The sequence below is a fragment of the Dendrobates tinctorius genome, unplaced genomic scaffold (genome assembly GCF_039654945.1).
Source record: "Dendrobates tinctorius isolate UK_male_01 unplaced genomic scaffold, ASM3965494v1 ptg000104l, whole genome shotgun sequence".
Taxonomy (NCBI): domain Eukaryota; kingdom Metazoa; phylum Chordata; class Amphibia; order Anura; family Dendrobatidae; genus Dendrobates; species Dendrobates tinctorius.
In genome coordinates, this window is record NW_027361772.1 from 1,273,330 (window position 1) to 1,300,400 (window position 27,071).

The following is a 27,071-nucleotide window of genomic DNA, read 5'->3' on the forward strand; positions in this document are numbered from 1 at the left end:
AGGGGTACTTTGATGGTGGAATTCTCACCTGCTAGCGAGTCTATATTATTTAGGCCACCCACCTCTTCTCATTGGTAGTTATAACAGAGAGATCAGGTTTGCTTAAATCTTCATGTATATTACATACCAGCTCTATTTGCTTATTTGCTTGCGTCCATTGCCATTGCACTTCTTGCACCTTGCACTTTAGTGTTTGCACAATTTTGTTTTGTATTTTTAGATTTATCTAAATAAAAGTTATATTTTATACCTAATCTAGCTATACTTTACAGTACTGCTTAGCCATACGGCGAGACTCGGGGGGGACAGAGCACCATTTGCCTCCTGGAGCGCAGATGTTCCTATAATAGTTTGCGGACTCCTTATACAGAGCCCCTAAGTGCTAGAAAAGCAGAATCCCCCCTCAAGTGACCTTATTTTGAAAATGATGCCCCTTTGGGAATGTATCTACAGGTTTATTGATGATTTTGACTCCATAGGTGTTTTCCAGAAACAGGCAGCAGTGGATGTTGCTGAGTGAAAATTGCAAACTGCCATTGTAGTGACCAGTACGTTGTAGTGACCAGTACGATATGCCCAACTTATGCTTCAGGAGACATGCACCTGTAATTTAGGCGGGCTCTCATCGAAATGCAAAACATGGGTGCTAAATGTGGTTTAGGCACACTGATGGCCCTCTAAAATTAGTGATGGCCACCAAATGGCCTTGAAAAGAAAAATTGTGACTTTCAGAGTCCCTCCTTCATAAACTATCAGGACGTGTCTGATCATGTCTCACACACCACATGGAGAGAAGCTGTTAAAATGATTATTATTATTTATATAGCGCCATTAATTCCATGGTACTGTACATGGGTTACATACAAAGTTATAGATATCGTTAACAGTAAACAAATTTACAATGACGGACTGGTACAGAGGGGAGAGGACCCTGTCCTTGCGGACTTACATTCTACGGGATAGTGGGGAAGAGACAGAAGGTCGGGGGTGCAGAAGCTCTGGTGGTGATGAGGCGGCAGCTCAGGCGGTGGTGAGGCGGCAGAATGGTCATTGCAGGCTGTAAGCTTTCCTGAAAAGATGGGTTTTCAGGTTCCGTTTGAAGGTTCCGAGGGTGGTAGATAATCGGACGTGTTGAGGCATGGTATTCCAGAGGATAGGGGATATTTGGGAGAAATCTTGGAGGTGGTTGTGTGAGGAACGAATAAGTGTGGAGGAGAGTAGGAGGTCTTGGGAGGATCGAAGATTACGTGAGGGAAGATATTTGGAGATTAGTTCAGAGATATAGGGAGGGGAAAGGTTGTGGATGGCTTTGTAGGTCAGTGTTAGTAGTTTGAATTGGATTCGTTGGGGAATTGGGAGCCAATGGAGGGATTTGCAGAGGGGGGCAGGGGAGTAGCGAGGAGAGAGGTGGATTAGTCGGGCAGCAGAATTGAGGACAGACTGGAGTGGTGCAAGAGAGTTAGCAGGGAGGCCACAGAGGAGAGTGTTGCAGTAGTCAAGGCAGGAGATGATGAGGGCATGTACAAGAGTTTTAGTGGACTGAGGAAGGGACGGATTCTGGAAATATTTTTGAGTTGGAGGTGGCAAGAGTTTGATGATAAAATTATATCCTATAGAATGTTTTTTTCACCATTGAAAGCAATGCAAACATGCAAAAACGCAGCAAAAACACTACATATGAACATAGCCCAAGGTCTGGAGGAACATTATTTCCCTTATTTATTTTCACTTATCTACAAGTCATTATCCTGGAAAGACGAGTTGATGCTTTTATTGGCACCATTTTCGGTCACATTACATTTTTGATTGTTTCCTATTCCAATTTTTTGGAGGCAAAATGAACAAAAACCAGCAATTTAGGAATTGTTTTTTTTTTTTATGCCGTTCTGCATGTGGTAAAATTGATAAGGCTTCTTTATTCTTCAGGTCATTACGATTACAGCAATACCACATTTATATTTTTTTATGTTTTGGTGCTTTTAATCCGTAAAAAATATTTTATTGAAAAAATAATTACGTTTACATCACTATATTCTGAGAGCTATAACTTTTTAAGTTTTCCTCTGAGGGAGCTGTATGGTAACTTGCTTTTTGCGGGACAAGATGATATTTTCAATGATACCATGTTTATTTACATTCGTCTTTTTGATCATGTCTTACTCCACATTTTGTTTGGTGGTATGATGATAAGGAATTGTTTTTTGTCTTGTTTTTTTTATGATGGTGGCTGAAGGGGTTAACTACTGTGACAGTTTTATAGGCCGTTCCAGATGCGGCAATGCCAAATATGTGTACTTTTTTTCATAAAAATATTTATTAGCGGGTAAAATATATATATTTTTATATTAACAAGAGCATTGCTATGCTTTATAACCTGTCAGTACCTCACTGACATACAAGCTTGTTAGATAATGGAAAAATGAGTTCAGTTCCAACTCTGACAATTTCAGTATTTATTTAAAAAAAATTAAAAACATGAATCCACAGCGAAAAGTAACGCGTTTCAAACACACGCAGTCATTCTTTGTCAGGTCTACATGATAATGAATACAAGTAAATCTTAATATAGAAAGGGAACCAATAGATGGTTACATAAAATCAACATGATTGGCTAAAAGAGCCAAAAACAACATGCAAATGTTTAACCCCTTAACAACCACCGATACGCGGCTGTTAAGGGGTCTTATTCCCTCATTGCCATTGGAAAACGGCGATCGGGGATAAGGATGTAGGGCCCCCTGGAGTTGAGAAATCTCCGTGGTTTCAGCTACTGCGAGTAACTGAGACCCTGAAGAACATGATTAGGGCCGGATTTTCCAATCCCCGATCAGGAAGAAAAAACTGTGTATGCTGTTACAATGATTTCTTTGTACATGTCAGAGGAGAGACAAATGTCCCCTGAGCATCGCACGATCCCTCCTGCTCCGTCTTCCACCCTCCGCGTCATCTTCCTGGAAAAAAAATGGCAGGCACATGCGCAGTGCGCCTGCTGAAATCTGCCAGCGGGTACCCAGCAACAATAGGGAATTTTGTTGCTGGGTAAAAAAATAGTAAATAAAATCCCCATTTTTCACCCCCTTAATTAGATAAAAATTATAAAATATATTTTTTTCCATTCTTTGCAGTTGGGGTTGGGATTAGAGTTGGGGTGAGGGTTGTATTACGGTTGGAGATGAGGTTGTGGTTAAGGTTGGAGTTAGGGTTGGGTTTTTTTCAAAAGTAAAAAACTAATAATATGTGGAGCTCAAGTGCTCACTACTCAAGTTTGCATCGGGTGTTTGGGTATGGACTGAGCATCACAGATCCCGGCACATTTTTTTAACACCCGTGATACTCGGTGCATACCCCAGCACCCTAGGCAAACTGGAGTCGCGAGGACTTGCTCTCAACATTAACCCCTTCATGACCCAGCCTATTTTGACCTTAATGACCTGGCCATTTTTTGCAATTCTGACCAGTGTCCCTTTATGAGGTAATAACTCAGGAACGCTTCAACGTATCCTAGCGATTCCGAGATTGTTTTTTTGTGACATATTGGGCTTCATGATAGTGGTAAATTTAGGTCGATAATTTTTGCGTTTATTTGTGAAAAAAATGGAAATTTGGCAAAAATTTTGAAAATTTTGCAATTTTCAAATTTTGAATTTTTATTCTGTTAAACCAGAGAGTTATGTGACACAAAATAGTTATTAAATAACATTTCCCACATGTCTACTTTACATCAGCACAATTTTGGAAACAACATTTTTTTTCGTTAGGAAGTTATAAGGGTTAAAAGTTGACCAGCAATTTCTCATTTTTACAACAAAATTTACAAAACCATTTTTTTTAGGGACCACCTCACATTTGAAGTCACTTTGAGGGGTCTAAATGGCAGAAAATACCCAAAAGTGTCACCATTCTAAAAACTGCACCCCTCAAGCTACTCAAAACTACATTCAAGAAGATTATTAACCCTTCAGGTGCTTCACAGGAACTAAAGCAACATGGAATGAAAAAATGGACATTTTAATTTTTCCAACCAAAATTTTATTTTAGCATCAGTTTTTTCATTTTCACATGGGTAACAGGATAAAATGTATCCTAAAATTTGTTGGGCAATTTCTCCTGAGTACACTGATACCTCATATGTGGTCATAAACCACTGTTTGGGCGCACGGCAGGGCTCAGAAGGCAAGGAGCGCCATTTTACTTTTTGAATGTAAAATATGCTTGAATGTTTAGCGGTTGCCATGTCTTGTTTTAAGAGTACCTGTGTGCCTAAACATTGGAGCTCCCCCACAAGTGAGCCCATTTTGGAAACTAGACCCTCCAAGGAACTTATCTAGATGCATAGTATGCACTTTGAACCCCAGGTGCTTCACAAATTGATCTGTAAAAAAAAATAAGTACTTTTTTTTTTCACAAAAATTTTATTTGGCCTCAGTTTTTTCATTTTCACATGGGCAACAGGATAAAATGGATCCTAAAATTTGTTGGGCAATTTCTCCTGAGTACATCAATATCTCATATGTGGTCATAAACCACTGTTTGGGCGCACCGCAAGGCCCGGAAGGGAAGGAGCGCCTTGTGACTTTTTGATTGGAAAATTAGCTCCAATCGTTAGCGGACACCATGTCGCATTTGGAGAGCCCCTGTGTGCCTAAACATTGGAGCTCCCCCACAAGTGACCCCATTTTGGAAACTAGACCCCCCGAAGGAACTTATCTAGATGTGTGGTGAGCACTTTGAACACCCAAGTGCTTCACAGAAGTTTATAACGCAGAGCAGTGAAAATAAAAAAAATAATTTTTTTTCCTCAAAAATGATTTTTTAGCCCGCTATTTTTTATTTTTCCCAAGGGTAACAGGATAAATTGGACCCCAAAAGTTGTTGTCCAGTTTGTCCTGAGTACACTGGTACCCCATATGTGGGGGAAAACCACTGTTTGAGCGCACGGCATGGCTCAGAAGGGAAGGAGCATCATTTGACTTTTTGAATGGAAAATTAGCTCCAATCGTTAGCGGACACTATGTTGTGTTTGCAGAGCCCCTGTGTGCGTAAACTTTGGAGCTCCCCCACAAATGACCCCATTTTGGAAACTAGACCCCCTAAGGAACTTATCTAGATGCATAGTGAGCACTTTGAACCCCCAGGTGCTACGCAGAAGTTTATAACGCAGAGCCGTTAAAATAAAAATATTTTTTTTCCCTCAAAAAATACATTTTTAGCCTGCTATTTTTTATTTTCACAAAGGTAACAGGATAAATTGGACCCCAAAAGTTGTTGTCCAGCTTGTCCTGAGTACGCTGGTACCACATATGTGGGGGGGACCACTGTTTGGGCACACGTTGGGGCTCAGAAGGGAAGTAGTGACGTTTTGAAATGCCGACTTGATGGAATGGTCTGTGGGCGTCATGTTATGTTTGCAGAGCCCCTGATGTACCTAAACAGTGGAAACCCCCCACAAATGACCCCATTTTGGAAACTAGATCACCCAAGAAACTAATATAGATGTGTGGTGAGCACTTTGAACCCCCAAGTGCTTCACAGAAGTTTATAACGCAGAGCCGTGAAAATAAAAAAATATTTTTTTTTCCTCAAAAAATTATTTTTAGTCCACTATATTTTATTTTCACAAGGGTAACAGGATAAATTGGACCCCAAAAGTTGTTGTCCAGTGTGTCCTGAGTATGCTGGTACCCCATAAGTGGGGGGACCACTGTTTGGGCACACGTTGGGGCTCGGAAGGGAAGTAGTGACGCTTTGAAATGAAGACTTGATGGAATGGTCTGTGGGCGTCATGCTACATTTGCAGAGCCCCTGATGTACCTAAACAGTGGAAACCCCCCATAAGTGACCCCATTTTGGAAACTATATCACCTAAGGAACTAAACTAGATGTGAGGTCAGCACTTTGAACCCCCAAGTGCTTCACAGAAGTTTATAACGCAGAGCTGTGAAAATAAAAAAATATTTTTTTTTCCTCAAAAAGTGATTTTTAGCCCACTATTTTTTATTTTCACAAGGGTAACAGGATAAATTGGACCCCAAAAGTTGTTGTCCAGTTTGTCCTGAGTACGTTGATACCCCATATATGGGGGGGGACCACTGTTCGGGGACACGTTGGGGCTCGGAATGGAAGTAGTGACGATTTGAAATGCCGACTTGATGGAATGGTCTGTGGGCATCATGTTACGTTTGCAGAGCCCCTGATGTACCTAAACAGTGGAAACCCCCCACAAGTGACCCCATTTTGGAAACTAGACCCCCCCAAGGAACTTATCTAGATGTGTGGTGAGCACGTTGAACCCCCAAGTGCTTCACAGAAGTTTATAACGCAGAACCGTGAAAATAAAAAATCTTTTTTTTCCACAAAAATAATTATTTTAGTCCCCATTTTTTTATTTTCCCAAGGGTAACAGGAGAAATTAGACCCCCAAAGTTGTTGTGCAATTTTTCCTGAGTACCCTGATACCCCATAAGTGGGGGTACACCACTGTTTGGGCACACGTCGGGGCTCGAAATGGAGGGAGCACCGTTTGACTTTTTGAACGCAAAATTGGCTGGAATAAATGGTGGCTCCATGTCGTGTTTGGAGAGCCCCTGATGTGCCTAAACAGTGGAAACCCCTCAATTCTATCTCCAACCCTAACCCCAACACACCCCTAACCCTAATCATAACCCTAACCACAACCCTAATCCCAACACACCCCTAACGAAATCCCAACTCTAACCCTAACCACAAGCCTAACCGTAATCCCAACCCCAACCCAACCCTAACCCCAATTCCAACCCTAACCCTAAGTTCAACCCCAACCCTTAGTCCAACCCCAACCCTTAGTCCAACCCCAACCCTTAGTCCAACCCTAACCCTTAGTCCAACCCTAGCCCTAACCCTGGCCCTAACCCTAACCCTAGCCCTGGACCTAACCCTAATGGAAAAAAAAAAAATATATATTTTATTATTTGTCCCTATCTATGGGGGTGATAAGGGGGGCGGTGATTTACTTTTTATTTAATTTGATCACTATGAAAGTTTATCATAGTGATCAAAATAAATGAATGAATCTGCAGCGTTGCAGGTTCGATTCGGCGCACTGCGCATGCGCCCGCCATCTTGCAAGATGGCGGCGCCCATGACGCTGGACGGCAGGACACCGGGACGGATAGCGGGAGGTCGGAGGCACAAAGGAGGGTGAGAGTGGGTGATCGGAGGGGCGATCGGAGGGCTGGGGGTGCGTAGGGAAGGCGGAGGGGCAGATCATGACGGCGGCTGCCGATCGGTGCCGTCAGACGGTGGCGGCAGCCGATCGGTGCCGTCAGTCGGTGTGGGGGGGGTCGGGTCTCGGTGTCCAGCCATGTCCGATGCTATTTCAGCATCGGCCATGGCTGGATTGTAATATTTCACCAATTTTCATTGGTGAAATATTACAATCGCTCTGATTGGCAGTTTCACTTTTAACAGCCAATCAGAGCGATCGTAGGCACGTGGGGGCTAAGCCACACCCCCAGGTGTTAACTCTGAAGGGTCCTTTGTGTGCGGGTCGGGTGACCTTTCAGTGACCCCGGTCACCCGACCCGCAGGGGGGCTATTTATAGCATGACGCCTACGTAGGCGTCATAGGTCGTTTGGGCACTGCTTTTCATGACGCCTACGTAGGCGTCATGGGTCGTGAAGGGGTTAATGATGACAAATTCAATGTGATGACCTAATGTTATCAAATTCTGTGTTGTACCTGTTGGTTTTAAAATGCTCACTATACCCATGGATAAAATCCTTGAGGGGTGTAGTTTCCAAAAAGGGGTCACTTGTGGGGGTTTCCACTGTTTAGGCACCTCAGGGGCTCTTCAAATGCGACATCTTGTACAATTCCAGCAAATTTTGTGTTAAAAAAGTCAAATGCCGCTCCTTCCCTTCTGAGCTCTGCCGTGCGCTCAAACAGTGGTTTCCCCCCACATATGGGGGGTATTTGCGTGCTCAGGATAAACTGCACAACAAATTTTGGCGTCCATTTTCTCCTGTTACCCTAGTGAAGATAAAAAAAAATGTAGTCTACAGTAATTTTTTGTGAAAAAAATGAAATGTTCATTTTTCATTCCACATTGCTACAGTTCCTGTGAAGCACCTAAAGTTTTAATAAACTTCTTGAATGTGGTTTTGAGCACCTTGAGGGGTGCAGTTTTTAGAATGGTGTCACTTTTGGGTATTTTCTGTCATATTGACCTCTCAAAGTGACTTCAAATGTGATGTGGTTCCTAAAAAAAAATGGTTTTGTAAATTTTGTTGTAAAAATGAGAAATCGTTGGTCAACTTTTAACCCTTATAACTTCCTAAGGAATAAAAAAAATGTTTTAAAAATTATGCTGATGTAAAGTAAACATGTGGGAAATGTTATTACGGTAACTATTTTGTGTGACATATCTCTGATTTAAGAGCAATAAAATTAAAAAATTTTCACAAATAAATACAAGTCATATCGAACAAATTTTACCACTATCATTCAGTTCAATGTGTCATGAAAAAAAGAATCTCAGAATCACCAGGATCCGTTGAAGCGTTTCAGAGTTATTACCTCATAAAGTGACAGTAGTCAGAATTGTAAAATTTAGCCTGGTCATGAAGGTGAAGGCTCGGGAGAAAAGAGTTTAAGTGGTGTGCCCCTTGTAATGAATTTTGGGTATCTTAGGCTAGTTTCACACTAGCGTTTATTCGACGCAGCGCACGGCGCCGCTAAGCCCCGCCCCCTGCCGGCTCCCTGCCGGCTCCCTGGCCGTGCGCTAGTAGGATTTTGGCGTGCGCTGCACACTTTTGAAGGTGCGCCCGTGCGCACCGAACGCAGCATGTTGCATTTCGGCGCGCACGGCGCACCTTCAAAAGTGCGCAGCGCACGCCAAAATCCTACTAGTGCACAGCCAGCGCACGATCTGAGCACCCTATGCTAAAGATAGGGTGCGCAGATCGCAAGCGTCCATGTGCGATAGTAGGCGGCGATGACCGGATGGGGCGGGCAGGGAGCCAGCAGGGGGCGGGGCTTAGCAGCGCCGTGCACTGCGTCGAATAAATGCTAGTGTGAAACTAGCCTTATTCCTGTACGCTCATAATTAAAGAGAATCTGTCACCCCATTTTAGCGCTATAAGCTGCGGCCACCACCATCAGGGGCTTATCTACAGCATTCTGTAATGCTGTAGATAAGACCCCCGATGAAACCCGAAAGATAAGAAAAACACGTCAGATTATACTCACCGGTGGGGCGTGGTAGGGTGCGGTGGGTGTCTCGGTCCGGTCCGGCGCCTCCCATCTTCATACGATGATGTCCTCCTCCTTGCTTCTCCCTCAGCTCCTGCGCAGGCATACTTTCTCTGCCCTATTGCGCAAGCACCGGGAAATGTCAGAGAAGTCCGGCACCTGCGCACTGCTGTACTCTGCTCTGCCCTCAACAGGGCAGATAAAGTATGCATGCGCAGGAGCCGAGGGAGAAGCAAGGAGGAGGACATCATCATATGAAGATGGGAGGCGCTGGACGGGACAGCGACACCCATCGGACCGGACCGAACGCTGGGGTGAGTATAATCTAACTCTTTCTTCTTATCTTTCAGGTTATATCAGGGGCTTATCTCCGGCATTAGGGCCTAGTCACACATAGCGACGCACCAGTGATCCCGACAACTATATGACCTTGTCAGGATCGCTGGTGTGTCGCTACATGATCGCTGGTGAGCTGCCAAACAGGCAGCTTCACCAGCAATCAGGACAGCGACACGTGGGTAAGAAGCAACGCACGTCGCATAGTTACCCACTGTGTACCTTAGTTACCAGCGCGCTGGTGCAGGGAGCTGGTAGCCAAGGTACACATCGGGTTTCTAAGCGGCGCGCGGCACTTAGAAACCCGATGTGTACCTTGGTTACCAGCTCCCTGCACCAGCGCACTGGTAACTAAGGTACACATCAGGTTTCTAAGCGCTGCACGCTGCTTAGAAACCCGATGTTTACCTTAGTTACCAGCGCCAGCTCGCTGATCGCTGGTCTCCCAACTGCCACACGCAGCGATGCACACAATCAACAGAGCAAGCGAAGAGTGAACAATTCCAAGACCTTTATTCAGGCAAAAATACGAAAAGGTCCATATTCAGTCCACCACACAAAGGATAAGATAGTCCAGAATAAGAATGCAGTCCAGTATCAGGATAAAATGTCCAGCTGGTATCACACAATCAACAGAGCAAGCGAAGAGTGAACAATTCCAAGACCTTTATTCAGGCAAAAATACGAAAAGGTCCATATTCAGTCCACCACACAATGGATAAGATAGTCCAGAATAAGAATGCAGTCCAGTATCAGGATAAAATGTCCAGGGAAACGAGATTCCAAAACTCTAGCACCAGAGGATAAAATGGGTCCTTCTCTCTGAAATGCAGTCTTTACACGATCCTGTCCACACTGGGACTGACTTGCCCAGCTCCTGTTCTCCCCCGACCCCCTTCCTTGTCCAGGGAAAGTCAAACAAGTTGGGGGCGGTTTCCAGGCCTCCCAGAGGAGAACAAAGGGCCTTAGGGATTAATGCACTACAGGGGGGTCATCAAGAGACAGATACAGTGAGGCTGTAGACTTACAATGTAATAAGAAAAACACTATGAAAATAACTGAAATTGTTAAAATAGGAATATACAAAAAATGACATCCACATAACATATCGCACCATCACAATAATCCCCATAATCCCCATAATAAGTGAGCACGCCATGAGGTCTACACAGACCTCTGGCCTGCTCACTTTAGTCCACATTGCTCAGTTATTTATAGTTCCTTGTACAGTGGCAGGGGTAAGTCGGCCTGGGGAGCCTATGGTTCTTCTTGTCGAGACAGTCCATCGGCGTTCTGGTGTTGGCTTCCCCGCTTGTATTGGATGGAGAAGCTCCACCGCAGCAATCTTCCATTGTCCCCAGATACGCAATTCAGCCATGTGAGGGGGTTGTGGTCTGTAACAATCATAAAGTCTCTGCCATACAAGTATGGCTGCAATTTTTTTAGCGCCCATACGATGGCAAGGCACTCCTTTTCAATAGTGGCATAGGCAACTTCCCGATCCAGTAGTTTCCGACTGGCAAAAGCAACAGCATGTTCTTCTCCGGCGGCGTTCACTTGGCTAAGTACTGCCCCAGTCCCAAAGGTGGATGCATCTGTCTGCACGTGGAACCTGCGTTTATAATCCGGGGCAGCCAAGACAGGAGCAGTGACGAGGGCAGTCTTTAACGCTGAAAAGGCATCCTCGCATGCCGTCGTCCACGTCACATTCCTAGGCATGTTCTTGCGGGTCAGGTCGGTTAGGGGCTTGGCCAAGGTGCTGAATTTAGAAACAAATTTGCGATAGTATTCAGCAGTTCCTAAAAATGCAAGTACCTGCTTTTTAGTCTGGGGTCTACACCAGTTGCTAATGGCTTCCACCTTGGCAGGCTCAGGCCTTAGTGTCCCACCCCCTACTCTATGCCCGAGGTACTGCACCTCAGCCATCCCTATTTGGCACTTATCAGGGCGAATGGTCAGTCCTGCAGTAAGGATACAGTCTAGCACTATGCCCAAGTGTTTAAGATGTTCCTCCCAGGGTGTGCTTAAAATGGCGATGTCGTCTAAGTAAGCACAGGCAAAGTCCTGACATTGTTGTAACAGTCGATCCACCAGTCGCTGGAACGTAGCGGGGGCAGTTTTCATCTCAAAAGGCATTCCCAGGAACTCATAAAGCCCAAATGGAGTAATGAAGGCTGAGCGCTCCCGAGCGTCCTCCGTTAGGGGTATCTGCCAGTACCCCTTGCTCAAGTCTAACGTGGTCACAAATTGGGCACTGGCCAGACGATCCAATAGATCATCCATCCTGGAAATGGGATAAGAATCACTCTTGGTGGCATCATTTAGTCGTCTGTAATCAACGCAGAATCGTGTTGTACCATCCTTCTTGGGGACCAGGACGACAGGAGAGGCCCAAGAACTGTGAGATGGCTGAATAACTCCCAGTTGTTTCATCTCCTCCAGTTCGTTCTTTATCATGCCTTGAACAGCCTCTGGAACCCGGTAGGCAGCCTGCTGGATGGGGCGTTGTCCGGGGGTTTCCACATGGTGGCTGGTGAAAGTAGTCTTCCCCGGCTTTGAGGAGAAAGCAGCAGCCCTCGGCCTTAGTACGGCGACAATATCGTCCTTTTGTATATCCGATAAATGGGAGCCCAGGGGCACTTGTTCCAGTGATCCTCCCACTTGGGCAACCTGGAGGAGATCTGGGAGATAATCGTCGTCGGCAGTATCACTAGGGGGGTGGCAGACAGCTAGAACAGGCATAGATCGGTCGTGGTAGTCTTTCAGCATGTTAATGTGGACGGTTTTCTGTCGTCGACCACTAGAGTCCAGGGCAATAACATAGTGTCATTAATTTTCTTGACAACCTGATAAGGGCCTTCCCACACTGCTTGAAGCTTGTTGGCAGGGGAAGCAGTAATCATGAGCACTTGCTGTCCTTCCATAAATTCCCGGTTCCTGCCATTACGGTTATACCAGGTTTTTTGTCTGGACTGGGCCATTCGCTGATGTTCTTTAGCGAAGGTAGCTAGCTGGGTGAGACGGTCTCTGAGCTCTAGAACATAGGGAACGATGGGCATTCCGGTATCTGAGATGTCTCCCTCCAAATGTTCTTTCAGAAGAGTGAGAGGCCACGGACCTTCCGCCTAAACAGTAGTTCGAAGGGAGAGAACCCTGTGGACTCTTGAGGAACCTCCCGATAGGCGAAGAGGAGATGTGGCAGGTACTTTTCCCAGTCTTTCTCAACGTCAACAAAAGCCCTCAGAATATTTTTTAGGGCTCCATTAAGGCGTTCACATAGTCCGTTGGTCTGCGGGTGGTATGGGGTGGTGCGAATGGCTCCAACACCACAGGTATGCCATAGGGACTGGACCAGATCTGACATGAACTGAGTGCCTTGATCAGACAATATTTCACTAGGAAACCCTACCCGGGTAAAGATGGTAACAAGGGCCTCGGCTACCTTTACTGCTGTAATACTGGACAGGGCCACAGCTTCAGGATACCTAGTGGCATAATCCACCACGGTCAGGATATATTTTTCCCTGACCTGCTGGGGTGGGCCAGAGGACCTATGATGTCGACGGCTACACGTTGAAATGGTTCCTTAATTATGGGCAGGGATTGCAGGGGCACCTTATGTCGAGCTCCTGGATGCCGCATTCGCTGGCACACATCGCAGGTGCGGCAATAATGGGCTACCGACTGCGAGATGCCCAGCCAGTAAAAACTTTGGGTGAGTCTCTTTTCAGTCCTTTTTCTCCCTTGATGCCCAGCCAAGGGGATGTCATGGGCCAGTTGAAGTAGCTGTGCCCTGTACTTCTGAGGGACAATGAGTTGCCTGGTCGTTGTGTCAGGGTTGCCCTGGTCACTGCCCTTTGTTACACGATAATACAGTCCGTTTTCTCGAGTGAAGCCATCCCCATTATCTCTCAAATGCCCAGTTTCTGCCTTTCGCCTAAGGGCTGCTAAGGTAGTGTCACCCTCTATTTCTCCTAAACTCCTCTCTGTCCCAAGACTCTCCCAATGTAGTAGCAGCGAAAGTATTGCTTACCGACTCTGATGCGGTTCGTGGTGGTTGCTCCCCGGTGGGGTCTGGATGACGTCGTGCTTGAAGGGCCTGTAGTCGGGTGACTGCTCCCACAAATTGGCACTGTAACTCCCCAATGTCGTTCCCAAGGGGATATCTGCAGGAAGTCCTCCCATAACTCCAATCCAACACAGTTTTTCTCCACAACCATAATCCAAACGCACAGAAGCTCGCTGTATATATTTGCGGGCACCCCCCGCCAGGACAATGGGAATTCCCGGACCCTGGTAAATTGCCTCGGGTCGAACCACACGGGGGTCAGCGATAGTCAAGAATGCCCCCATGTCTCTAAATCCTGGCACTTTGTATCCATCAATAAAGACATCCTGCAGGTGGCGTTGCCGTTGCTCTGAGTAGCTAAAGGACAGAAGCCGGAGTCCGTACACTCCAGGAGGGGTATCTATGGTGCCGTGGTCGGTGGTCCACTCTGGTGGGGGTGGTGGTAGCTCTTCCTCAGGTGTGGTGGAGTGTACAAGATGCACTGGATGAGGTGGGGCTGCGTGGGGCTCCCTCCGAATCCTGGAGGGACAGCCAGACTGCAAATGTCCAGGTTGCCCACACCCATAACACCTCCTATCTGTGATACCCCCAGGTCGTGATCGGAACTGTTGGGGCCTAGGATTGTGAGGCGTGATTGCCATCGGCTTGCGACTAGGTGGAAGGGTGTTGTGAGTTCATTTTCCCCTTCACCGTCGATGTCTGATGAACTCCCTCTTCTGGTGAAGGAAGGTAGTGAGGCTGATTACCAAACACCTGATCTGGTAGATGATGACTGGGTAACAGGAAATTCTGACTGGATATAAGGCAGCCGACGCCCTCCTGAGTCGCTGGTGATTTCTCTGCTGGATTCTTGGAGACCAGTCTGACTCCTGCTTCCCAAAGATAAGTTTTTGCTCTGCTATTGAACTTATTAATTTTGTTTTGTTTACCTTGTTTTTTGGAGTTCAGCCATCCCCGGTCGGAGGTGTGCTGAGTTCCATTTTTGTCTCTGATCAGTTTGTCTCTTTGCTCTGTCTTCAGAATTTACCTGAGTGCTGATATAGTCTTTTTGAAGTCCTAGCGACTTTAGGGCCTGTTTTTCCTATCAGACGGTTGGGACATTTTTTGGTAGGGTTTTTTACGGATTGCAGACAGCAGCTTTTCTATCCTGTCCTTTTTAGTTAGCTTGGGCCCCATCGTTTGCTCAACCTATCTTTCTATCCGTGTTAGTGTTTTCATCTTGCTTCACCGTCATTATATGTTGGGGGCTGCCTATCGCTTTGGGGTCTGCTCTGGGGCAGTTTAGATTTCCCCTTTCTTTCTTTAGGCCTATTTAGTTCTCCGGCTGTGATTGAGGGGTCTAGGGCATCGTAGGAACCCCCCACGGCTACTGTTAGTTGTTGTGGATAGGATCAGGGGTCTGCAATCCGATAGCCTCCAACCTCTCCGGTTTTCTGGACTTAGCTTGTATTTTTGTTTTTTCCTCCTTCGGTGACTCATTCATAACAGAAGGGCAGATATAATTGGAGGGGGACGGGGCGCGGGAGCAGGCCGTGGTTCATTGTCCAGAAGCCTCCTCCATTGCGGCCGGATAGTAAGGGCTTCATCGGCCAGGGCTGCAGCTCTATCCACGGTACACGACGTGCGCTCCCGGACCCATTCCCGTACCTCTGCAGGGCACTTGGCAAGAAATTGTTCTATAAGGAACGCCTGTATAACATCTTCCACAGTAAAGGCATTTTCTGCTTCCAGCCATCTCCGACATGCCTCGGACATCTTATGTGCATACATCCTAAACAATCCCCTCGTGGTGCATGGGAGGACTCGGAACTTGGCCCTATATGAGTCTGGGGTGATAGCATGGTAATCCAGGATAGTCCGCTTTACAATGTTATAATCCCGATTCCGCAGTGCATCAATGGTTCGGTAAGCCTCCGCCATGCTTCCGTTCAGGAGCCCCACTAACAAACGCATCCAGCTAGAGTGGGGCACCTCCATCACAGCACACTGCTGCTCTCCACATCTCCAGAAGCCTCATCAAATGGCTTAAACTCTGTCCGGGTGATCCGTACAGGCTCCCGGATTGTTGGGGTTACACTCCACATTGCGTTACTCCCTCTTTCAAGCTCCATTGCTTCCTGTCTCCGCTGTGCCCGGCGGGCAGCCTCCTCCTTGTACTCCTGAGAGACGCTGGGGCCCAGAACCGCCATCTCTTCTTCGTACCACACCAACCACTGGCTTTTCTGGAAGGGGATCCCTGTCTCCAGTGCTCGTCCTTCAGACATCTGGGAGGAGGTGGCCGGGCTAGCGCCCACCAGTAGATCGATTAAGGCCTCTTTAGTCGGTCCCTGGTAGTCCAGGCCCAGGTCTCTGGCTCTCTCCTGTAAACTGCATACAGTCCAATTTATGTACTCACTCTGTGGGTGGTTCTCCATTGGGTTACGCTTTGTTGATCCCACTGCTGCCACCAGTTGTCACGGGGTCCTTCTCTGGTATCACACAATCAACAGAGCAAGCGAAGAGTGAACAATTCCAAGACCTTTATTCAGGCAAAAATACGAAAAGGTCCATATTCAGTCCACCACACAAAGGATAAGATAGTCCAGAATAAGAATGCAGTCCAGTATCAGGATAAAATGTCCAGGGAAACGAGATTCCAAAACTCTAGCACCAGAGGATAAAATGGGTCCTTCTCTCTCTGAAGTGCTTTCCGAACACGATCCTGTCCACTCCGGAACTGACTTGCCCAGCTCCTGTTCTCCCCCGACCCCTTCCTTGTCCAGGGAAAGTCAAACAAGTTGAGGCGGTTTCCAGGCCCCCCAGAGGAGAACAAAGGGCCTTAGGGATTAATGCACTACAGGGGGTCATCAAGAGACAGATACAGTGAGGCTGTAGACTTACAATGTAATAAGAAAAACACTATAAAAATAACTGAAATTGTTAAAAATAGGAATATACAAAAAATGACATCCACATAACATATCACACCATCACAAAGATGTTTTCACTATTCATATGTTAGCCAATTTTCAGCAACATGGCTTCTGCTTGATGGAAACCAGTCACTAAATAACTCTTTTTGTTACTTACTGTCTGTCTAGCCTTTTGGGAACTTCAGGATAACAGACAGTCTCTAACTCCTAAGCTGTTTCAGCATTAGGGCGTATTCACACTGATTTTGTTTTTGCTTAATTTTTGGAACAGAAACTCTCCAAAAACCATAAAGTTCAAAAACCACAAGTTTTGATTTTAGAGATTCTGTTCCGAAAATGCAGTGCAAAAAAGTGTGAAGAAGCCCTGACAACAATCTCCCTAAAGGTGCACAGCATACTGAAGAAAATCAACAGACAAATAAAACATAGATATGTGCACTGAACATAAGCCCTTGTGCGGCTGCAATCATGCAAATCTCCCCGGTCACCATCTTTCCCTGACAGTGGTGTGGCTCAACAATAAAATACAGTGGGATATAGAAACAACAGTGCAAAACAACAATGCAAAAATCACAGGGGCAACATGTATTGCCACTTGCCAGTGAAACAATTGGGGTATTTCTAAATGCAGACTACCGGAATGCAAGAACAGTGGAAAGTACTGCACCTAAGGCATCATTCACATGTCTGTTTTTCTTGTATTTGTCCGATTTTAAGCTTTTTTTTTTCTGGACCCATAAGCCACAAAAAAGGATGCAGGTCTAAGTTTGGTCGAATCCCTGGACTAATCTCCAATATTTTAATAAGTGGGTCTGTGATGTAAACATACCGTATATGAATGCCCTTACATGTTGAACCCATGCTCCGTCGTGTTAAGGGTACTTCTCACATAGCGAGATCGTTGAATCGTCACAGGTTTTGTAACGCAACAGCGACCTCGCCAGTGATCTTGCTATGTGTGACACATAGCGGCGACCGCCCCCCCGCAGCGATCTCGCTGATCGTGTTCGAATGTCCCAGGCCATTTTTTGATCGTTGGCGTCCCGCTGGCCAGCATGCATCGCTGTGTTTGACACCATAAAAACGACGAACGACCTCGTTGGCGACTCAGAGCACACGCCTATCGAGGTCTGAGTTGTGAGAATAGCTGCTGTGTGACAAGGTCCCAACGACCGCCGAGGTCGTTATACAGATCGCCGGATCGTTGCTGCGTCGTTGAGTAGATCTGTCTGTTTGACAGCTTACTAGCGACCATGTAGTGACGCACCAGCGATCCTTACCAGGTCGTATCGTTGTCAGGATCACTGGTGAGTCGCTAGGTGTAACGGTACCCTTACATTCGGATGTGTGAATTCTGTCTGAGCATCTGCTATCTGACCACACAACATGCTTTGTGCAACGGTATCAGGAATCCTGCAGAGCTTACTTTGGATGTGAATGGAAAAAAAAAAACATTATGGCACTTAAAATGAGAAATAAAGCAAATGAGTTAATTCTTTCTGTAAAATGCTGTAAAGTAGAATTCTCCAGTAATCCTGCTTCTATACACATTATCTTCCTATGGTGTTTTCATTGCCGCTCTATGTGGGAGTGAAATCTAAGCAGAATTGCTGACTTTTCACCAGGAAGGCATTTCTCTGGGTTGGTATTTCCAGGCATTAACATGTGTCATCTGTTTAGTGTCAGAGTTGGCATTTACAGTACTGTGCAAAAGTTTTAGGCAGGTGTGTAAAAATGCTGAAAAGTAAAAACGTGTTCAAATAGAAGTGTTAATAATTTAATTTTTTTATCAGTCAACAAAATGCAAAGTGAATGAAGAAAAGAGAAACCGAAATCAGATTAGTATTTGATATGACCGCCCTTCGCCTTCAAAACAGCAACAATTCTAGTAACTATTGTTCAAAGTTCGCGATTCTGTTTAAATATAGTCAAACAGATGGCAATGATCCTCATTTTCAAATGTAGGTTGAAACATAGTCATTAATTAAAACAGAAACAGCCAGCTGTGTAGGAGGCTTTCAAGTGGGTTAGGAACAGAAAAACTAACAATGGTGAGGTTGTGGACGACAGGTTCACGTCACAGGTCATACCCCATGGCAAGACTGAGTACAGTAGCAAGACACAAGATGTAGGAGGATAGACTGGTCTAGGGCAGCTTCTTGCGTGCCCCGTCTGGAACTATCGGGGCTGTCACCAGTGTTGCCAGGGGAAGGGCTTCCTGTAGGACTTTCTGACCAACGCACCTGACTATGGGGAGCGGGGTGGATATAAAAGGAGCGGAGCGCGCGAAAACGGGGTTTCTTGCGGGAAGACAGTACACGCTGAAGGAGAAGGTTGACTCAGTCTCCACGGCTTCTGATCAACCAGCGGGATTACTCTGCAGCCTGTCAGCCCCTTCGCGCACTACTTGCGCACCTACTGGACTGAGCACCTCACAGACTCCGGCACCTGAGAGCCCTGACTGGTCAGCACCCCTGATGACTACTGACGTGCCGTACCGTGTCAACTCTACAGTGCACGCCTGTCCACTGGGTCCTGCTGTGGCCTCCACTCCCGGACTTTGCTTTACACTCGCTGAGCCAACTCCTATCCATCACATAACACCATGTTCCAGGACTGAGGGATTACATTGAGACGAGCCAGCCCACGCCGTTGCGGTACAGAGACAGTGCCTTAACTTCATCCGGGATTGCTTCAGAGACGTCTCGCGGCACCTGCGTCGCCATTGTGGGATCTTTCAACCTCATCCGTCCGGAAGCTACAGACTAATAAGTTGAATCGTTTTGTGCTATTTGTTGTTAACATTGTTTTATCCACTATTCCCCTTCCTGCATTCGTACTGTATCATTACTGTAAACTCCCTGTATGGAGTATTGACTGCACAGTACTTTGCATAAAGTGCCCGTTAACTCTTGCTCTGCCTCCTGCTCATCACTGCATCCCGCGTTCCTGCTAGCATCTGACAAAGGCAATACTGCATCAGCAAAGTCTCTCCCATGAAAAGTGTTCAAAGCAGACTGGGGTACCAAGATGTTCAAGCTCTTTTGAAGAAGTACCAAGAAATAGGCAACCTTGAGGACAATAGAGGTAGATGGACGTCCTAGACCCATTGAAGCGTTGGTATGCGAAACGGCCGACATCCACTCTGCCTCTCCCCGCATGCCTCTGTAACCTGTGCGTCTTTTCTTATGTCCAGATCCCACATGTTGAAATAAAGGACTAGCACAATGTTCTTTTATATTCTCTGAAAGCTGTTTAATTTTAATGCAGAGCACCGTGAACCATTTGCTTAGCTGCGAAGCTCTTCAACAGGGGTATCCACGCTCCTCATATGGGATCTACTATAGTGAGGTCTAGTGCCGCAAACTTTTTCTCATTGGAAACCGTATCAGAAATATATTTGATATCATGAATGTGTACAAAAGTTTATTCTTAGAAGTATTTAAAATTTACTTTCTCGAAATTTTTTTCTTTGATTTTTTCTTAATTTACAAACAGAAGGGACCCCGATGGGGACTAAATTCTTACCGTGACTTGCAGCAATTGCCATGGTCTGGTGGGAAGGGATTTTTAACTTCTCAAAGAAACTTATTTAGGCTGTGTGCGCATATTGAGTATTTGCTTGCAGAAATTTCTGCAAGGTTTCTGCATCTCTGCAACAAAAATGAAATAATAAACCACAATATTCCTCACCTGTCCACAGAGAAGATAATCCATAATGTCCCACGACAATCGTGATCACTTTGAGAGCAGTCACTGATGTGACTCCTCACAAAGACAGCTGGCGATACCTTAACAGGAGGTAATCTCTCTCGCAGTGTCTAGCACTGAGCTTCCGTGAGAGAGTTCACCGAAGTTCATCAGCTGATCAACTCCACTGATCTCCCTTACAGCACCACCGCTGCGTGAGAAAGTTCACTGATCATGCACAACACTTCAGGATTGTCATTGAGTTAGCTTGCATAAGGATTTCATACAGTTGTTGGCCCATTTCCGTGAGGAAAAGATGCTGCAAAAACGCATAAAAAATGCACTGTGTGCACATAACCTTAAACATAGTATAAAGTGGTATAAGCGTCACATAGACGACAGTTTTTTTGACAATACTGTATGTGTGAATCAGGTAAGCATAAAAATGATAACAATAATATAGTTTTTTTCACCCCATACTGCAACATTTATGACATCAGTAACATTGTTGTGAACCGTATACCCATTTTATTGTAAGAGTTGTCCCCAAATGAAGATGAAATTTAAAAGACATGCTTTCCCCTAGTTTAACGCAATGTAAAAATTAAAATAAAATATGTTGGTCTCAGAGGGGTTTCTTTAGATGTAGTGGCACCATGTGTAATATGTGCAATTGGAGCCAAAAACGCTAGTGATCCCAGGCAAACATTTACGATTCACCCCTTTATTAGTTGTAACAGCCACAAGATTGTCTATATGGTTCAGTGCACACACAGTGGTTTATACCACATTGGTTGCATTACTCGTAAGTTGAAAACTCGCATATTGGAGCATATTAATAATAGAAGTGAAAAAGTACATAAAGCCCCATAAACAGTTTGCCCCAATACCCAATGGGGATTTAGATTTTTTTTTGGCACTGAGAAGGTTAAGAGACCTCTTAGGCCACATTCACACTTTCTGGTCAGTATTTTCCATCAGTATTTGCAAGCCAAAGCCAGAAGTGGTTCCGTGTTTCTATTATGTGTTCCACTGAGTGTTGCACTCCTGGTCCAAATACTGACCAAATACTGAATGTGTGAGAGTGGTGGTCACAGAGAGGAGCCATATGACCACAGCGTCTGATTGCTCCTACTTCTCGGCTGAAAAGAAGCTCTTCACCTTCTTTTTAAATGTTGTTTATTTCTTTTGGCAGAACAGAGATTAATTGGCCATGTTGGAAACTCTAAGAGTATGAGCTCTCAACTGAGCTCGGTTAGCCACTCCTATCCCTTATATAATCTTTGAAACCCATGTCAGTGCTAGCTTTTGCTGCATGGCTTAAGGCCCCATCACACATAACGATGCACCAGCGATCCCGACAATGATATGACCTTGTCAGGATCGCTGGTGCATCGCTACATGATTGCTGGTGAGCTGTCAAATAGGCAGTTTTCACCAGCGATCAGGACCAGCGAGGACGCTGGTATCCAAGGTAAATATCGGGAAACTAAGCGCGTGTCGCTTAGTTACCAACTGTGTACCTTGGATACCTGTGTGCTCAAGTTGGACGCTGGTATCCAAGGTAAATATCGGGTAGCTAAGCACGCAGGGCTCTTAGTTACCTGCCGTGTACCTTGGATACCAGCTCCCAGCGCGAGCACGCAGGTATCCAAGGTACACAGCGGGTAACTAAGAGACTCACGCGCTTAGTTACCCCAATATTTACCTTGGATACCAGCGTCTGCTTACGGCGCTGGGAGCTCGCTGATTGTTGCTCTCCCGCTGCCACACGCATTGATGCGCGCTGGCCAGCGGGAGACCAACAATCAAAAACGGCCCAGGACATTCTTGCACGATCAGGGATAACCGGCGGGGGGGGGGGCGGTTGCTGATGCATGTCACACACAGTGATGCCGCTGGCGAGATCGCTGTTGCGTCACAAAATCAGCTATCTCGCTAGCGACCTCGCCGTGTGTGACGGGGCCTTTAGGAGAAGAGGTGTTTATATGAGAAGTTTTGTGAAGTTATCTGTTACTGTTGTGTGGTTTGTAAGTGTGATAACTCCCTTCTCTTCTCTTACTTTGTTTTTTTCCCCTGTCCTCCACTCCCCGTTGCATTCCTCTATTATATGTGCTTTGTTCCTCGGGTTGGTGTACTGTGGTGCACAGTAGTGCCCCTCTTCCTTGGGTAGGGGAAGGGAACAGAGGGAGGGCTAATTCAGGAGATAAGGAAAGGGGTGCATCTTCACCTTCAGAAGTATCCAGGGGAATAGGGTGAGCTAGAGCACCTCCTAGTGGAAGGGGCAGGGAAGGAGCCCCTGGACCCAGGTCACCTGACAGCTGGGTAATGACAGTGGCCTTATAATTCTTACCAAGTGGAATCCTAGTCTTCAAACGTAATATCCAATAGGTTTTCCTTGTGAGAAAACAGATAATCCAAAAATGATTTACTTTTTATTTATTAGTCAGATATAATTGTGAAACACTATGTGAGAATCAGGTGGGAATAGTGGATGAGGGCAGGTATATCTCGCCCAGATTCCTTTCCTATGTGGCCTAGTCTGGTCAGTATCGCACCTGCTTGCTAATGAATAGTGGGAGGTGGATATAAAAGGATGCAAGGTGGTTGTGTGAGTGTCTCAGCCTGGGAACACAGAGAGCCTGTCTGTGTGAGAGACACACGTGAGTGAGAGCAGTGCCCACTGCAAATGTGGTTTGGCTGGGCGGGAGAAGCCCGCCAGTTGGTAGTTAGGTTGTCCATTGTTTAGTTAGTGCCGGACAGGCAAGGATTTGTTTTATGTTTTATTTCCTTTTTGCATTGCTTTCACCGTTAATAAACCTGACTCAGGGTCAGTTACACCCGAATACCAGCTCTGCGCCTGAGTTTCATACTGAACGCACGTGACCTTTGACCCCAGCAAAGGCGAACCCGGAGTATTTTATCACAACATGTAGATAGTTTTGATTTCTGAAGATGTGTTTATCTTTTTTTCTTTGCCCATACTGATTAGTGAACTACATTTTATGCAGCTCATAAATGATTAACAGTTAGCATTGTTTTTAAGTGTCTTATAAAAGTAGGTAGCATAGACTAACAAACATATCCTGCTAAGAACTAGATTGTTCGAAATGTGTAGGTTTCAACATTGCGGAAAATATCACTGTAGTTGATATGTTTGTGCGTTTTTGGACATTTACCTAGGACCTTGGATGTTTCCTCTCTCCTTCTATCTAGGATTACATGAAGAGACAAAAGGATTTGTGCAAGAGACATCCACTGAAGATCTGAGGTTGGTTCTTCAAGATGATGGGAACAACCTCCCTGCCGAGGCAGCAGGTGATCAAACCAAATATTGATTTGATTGATATTTCCCTCTTTTTTCATTCACTTTACATATACTTTAATTGAAAACATAAACAATTTGCACTTCTATTTTAAAGCATCGTTACTTTGCAGCATTTTTACCATACATGCCTCAAGCTTTTGCACAGTACTGTATATATTCATACTCATTAATGTAAGGTGGCACACTAGCAGAAAGTCTTCAAATATCCTGCAGTGCCCCTCAGCACAAAACAACTGATCATGTAACAAGGTGGCACGGGGTGGTAGTCATGATCGAGTCTCTTAAAGCAACAGTCCATAAGCACCCCAGCTCCCCTTGCACATGAAAATGACAGGTGCGGTCCCAATTCTACAGCACAGTTACCTTTCCACGCTCACTGCAGCCACTGAGGGTGAGGATCCAGGAAAACACAACAGGCACAGTTCTGCTCCAACAGGGAAAACTTTACTGTACATTAAATAATGCTTCCTGCTCTGTCCCTGCAGCTACTTAACGCCAGTCAGTATCAGTGGCTCCCTCCCAAACTGGAGAGCCACAACAGTATTTCTGACGACGGTCCCACGGTCTGTCCACACTGCCCGCAGACTAAGGCAGAGGTCTGCGGCAGCTTTGTCCCGACGTCCGGGGCACCTTCTGCTCCTGGCTGTAGGAGTGTGCTGCCACGGGCCAACCTGCCCGGGCACTGACTGGGGAACAGGAACTTCCTGTTCCTTTGAGGCTGCTGACCCAGCCCACGAATTAACTCTTGCTATCCCTAATGTTAACATGTTCTTTACAACACAGTATATACAATACAAGGCATAGGATAAAAGAGCATCACACATTACACATAGTATTAATAAAACAGTAAAACATAGGCAAACCTTCAGGTCACTGCACGGGCTACTCATGCCCCGGCATCTAGGATAGAGTAAGCACTAAGGGTAAGTGCACACGTAGTTTTTTGGTTGTACGGATTTTGTTGGAAAATCCGCAGGTAAATCAGCAGGACAAAAGTCTGCGGTTTTGCCCTGTGGTTTCACACCTCATAATGATACTGTAAGGTGTGAAACCGCAGCGGAAACCGCACAAAGAATTGACATGCTGCGGATTGTAAACCGCAGCAAACCGCGCGGAAAAATCCGCAGCATGTGCCCTGCGTTTTTTTTTTCCATAGGAAATAAAGGTACTGTACAACGCAGCAGAATCTGCTGCGGACCCGCAGAGCCAAAACCGCTCCGGGTCCGCAGCAGAATCCGAAGCGTGTGCACATACACTGAGGGTCCCCGCCACCTCCTTACAATCAAACCTAGCATCAGAATTTCCTGCACCCTTGGTGTGACCAAACAATTCTGTGCACCACCCCACCTACTTGTTTTGAACCTCTCTCAGCCCACTCCATTCCTTTGATCCTTGATTGACAGCTCTAAACTTACAGGAGCAAAACAAGTATGTGGGAAGGCAAACTAAATTGCTTGGCCACATTAATGATTTTATTTGTTTATACAGCACTATGAATTCCACAGCACTACACAGACATTATCATCGCTGTCACCGATGGAGTTCACAATCTAGATCCCCTAATCACTATGGCTTTGGAATGTGGTAGGAAACTCACACAAACACGGGGAGAACATATAAACTCCTTGCAGATGTTGTCCTTGGTGGGATTTGAACCCAGGACCCCAGTGCTGCAACGCTAACCACTGAGCTGCTGTGCTGCCTGCATCAGATGCCTGCGCTTGGTCTGAACAGTAATTCTGTGTTGATGGACTCCCTTTTCAGGGGTTTTCCAGTTAATAAAATTAATTTATAAAAGGGCTCAGAGTTGCTAAATATATTAAAAGAAAGATACTCCTAATCACTGATCCTCGCAGGTGGATTGGTGAGGACGGGTATAACTTTTTTAATTCCTATGAATACATTTTATTTGCTCCATAATCCCTTTAACGTGAATGGGTTGTACAAGTGGTGCATGGTAATGTATGGATGAGCAGGGTGCTATACAGAGATGCTGTTTGTAGAATATTTTTGTTCTGAGCAGGGTTCATATATACGTTTTGCATGAGGCGAGCTTTGGTACCTTCACTACATATGTTCCCTGTGTGAACAAGGCAATATACTAAAACAATCCCTCCATGCTGGGGCCATAACAGGTGACTATTGCACCAATCAGGAAAGTCCGATCCATCTGTATCCAGCTCTTGTGACATCGGATGACTCCCTGTAGCACAGAACAAAGCGGTCTGCAGGCAGGCGGCGATGTCACCGAGCCTCCAGCGTTAGAGAAGATCAAATGGTTAGTGACCATGACAGGTGGTGCTAAAAGTAGAAACATAACTGAGGGCAGCGGTGCGGACTGTGACACCACCATGATAAGCAACTGTTATATGAACCGAACCTTGCATATTAGAGATTTGCAAAGATAGCAATTAGTGGAATGTATAAGGAGTGATCTGATCATGAGGCAGCTTTGGGAAAGGTTTAAATCCTTAAAGAGATTGTCTCTATCATGAGTTTGTGACAAGGCCAGTGACATTATAGCCAGGGCTGCCACTAGGAATTTCAAGGCCCCATACTTGCAAAATTTTCAGGGCCACCTTGACACTCCGCCTAGGCGTCATCCTGCCCCATGATCCTGCACCATGTGTCTCCCATCCTGCCCCTTCTCTTCCATTCTGCCCCTTGTCCAGGGCCGTAACTACAACCGGGGCACTGCCCCGGGGCCCCAACCACCCAAGGGTCCCCAAACTGATGGTAAAAAATTGTATTTTAAGGCTAAGTGCACACGTACCGGAACTCTCGCGGAAATTACCGCGAGAATTCCGGAATTCCAGTCCGCGGGAAAACCGCATTTTAAATTCCCGCGATTTTCCCGCGGAAAAACTAGCATTTTGCAAGCGTATTTAGCTTGCAAAATGCTAGCGTTCTCCAAGCGATCTGTAGCATCGCTTGGAGAACTGATTGACAGGTTGGTCACACTCGTCAAACATAGTGTTTGACAAGTGTGACCAACTTTTTACTACTGAGGCCGCCTATGCAGCATCAGTAGTAAAAGATAAAATGTAAAAAAAAATAAAAAATGGTGTTATTCTCACCCTCCGACGTCCCGCGCATCCGTTCCCAGTAATCCTTTGCGAAAATGCCCGCGATGACGTCCGTTCTCACGGGATCGCGATGTCTCGCGGTAATTCGCGATGACGTCGCGCGAATGAATGCGAGACTTCGCGATCCCGCGTGACTGGACGTCATCGCGGGCATTTTCGCAAAGGACTACTGGGAACGAGAGCGTGAAGAGAAGCGGAAAGACTGTGCGGGACGTCGGAGGGTGAGAATAACAATATTTTTTATTTTTAAATTCTATTTTTTACAGGGATATGGTACCCAAAGCCCGGAGGACAGTCTCCTCTCCTCCGGACCGTGGGTACCATCCGCCATTGTTCTGCTTACTTTCCGCATGGTGTGCACAGCCACATGCGGGAAGTAAGCGGAACAATGCATTCCTATGGGTGCGGGATCGCCGCGATT

At 45.9% G+C, this 27,071-nt stretch overlaps 1 long non-coding RNA gene across 1 annotated transcript in view; it reads left to right on the forward strand.

Moving 5' to 3' along the window:
• LOC141100446 (uncharacterized) overlaps window positions 1-23,554 on the forward strand; it is a 31,902-nt gene extending 8,348 nt beyond the window's left edge. Inside the window, exon 3 of the long non-coding RNA XR_012234694.1 lies at window positions 23,453-23,554. This is a non-coding gene — a long non-coding RNA (uncharacterized lncRNA). The remainder of the gene's footprint in view (window positions 1-23,452) is intronic.
• Window positions 23,555-27,071: the final 3,517 nt, after the last annotated feature.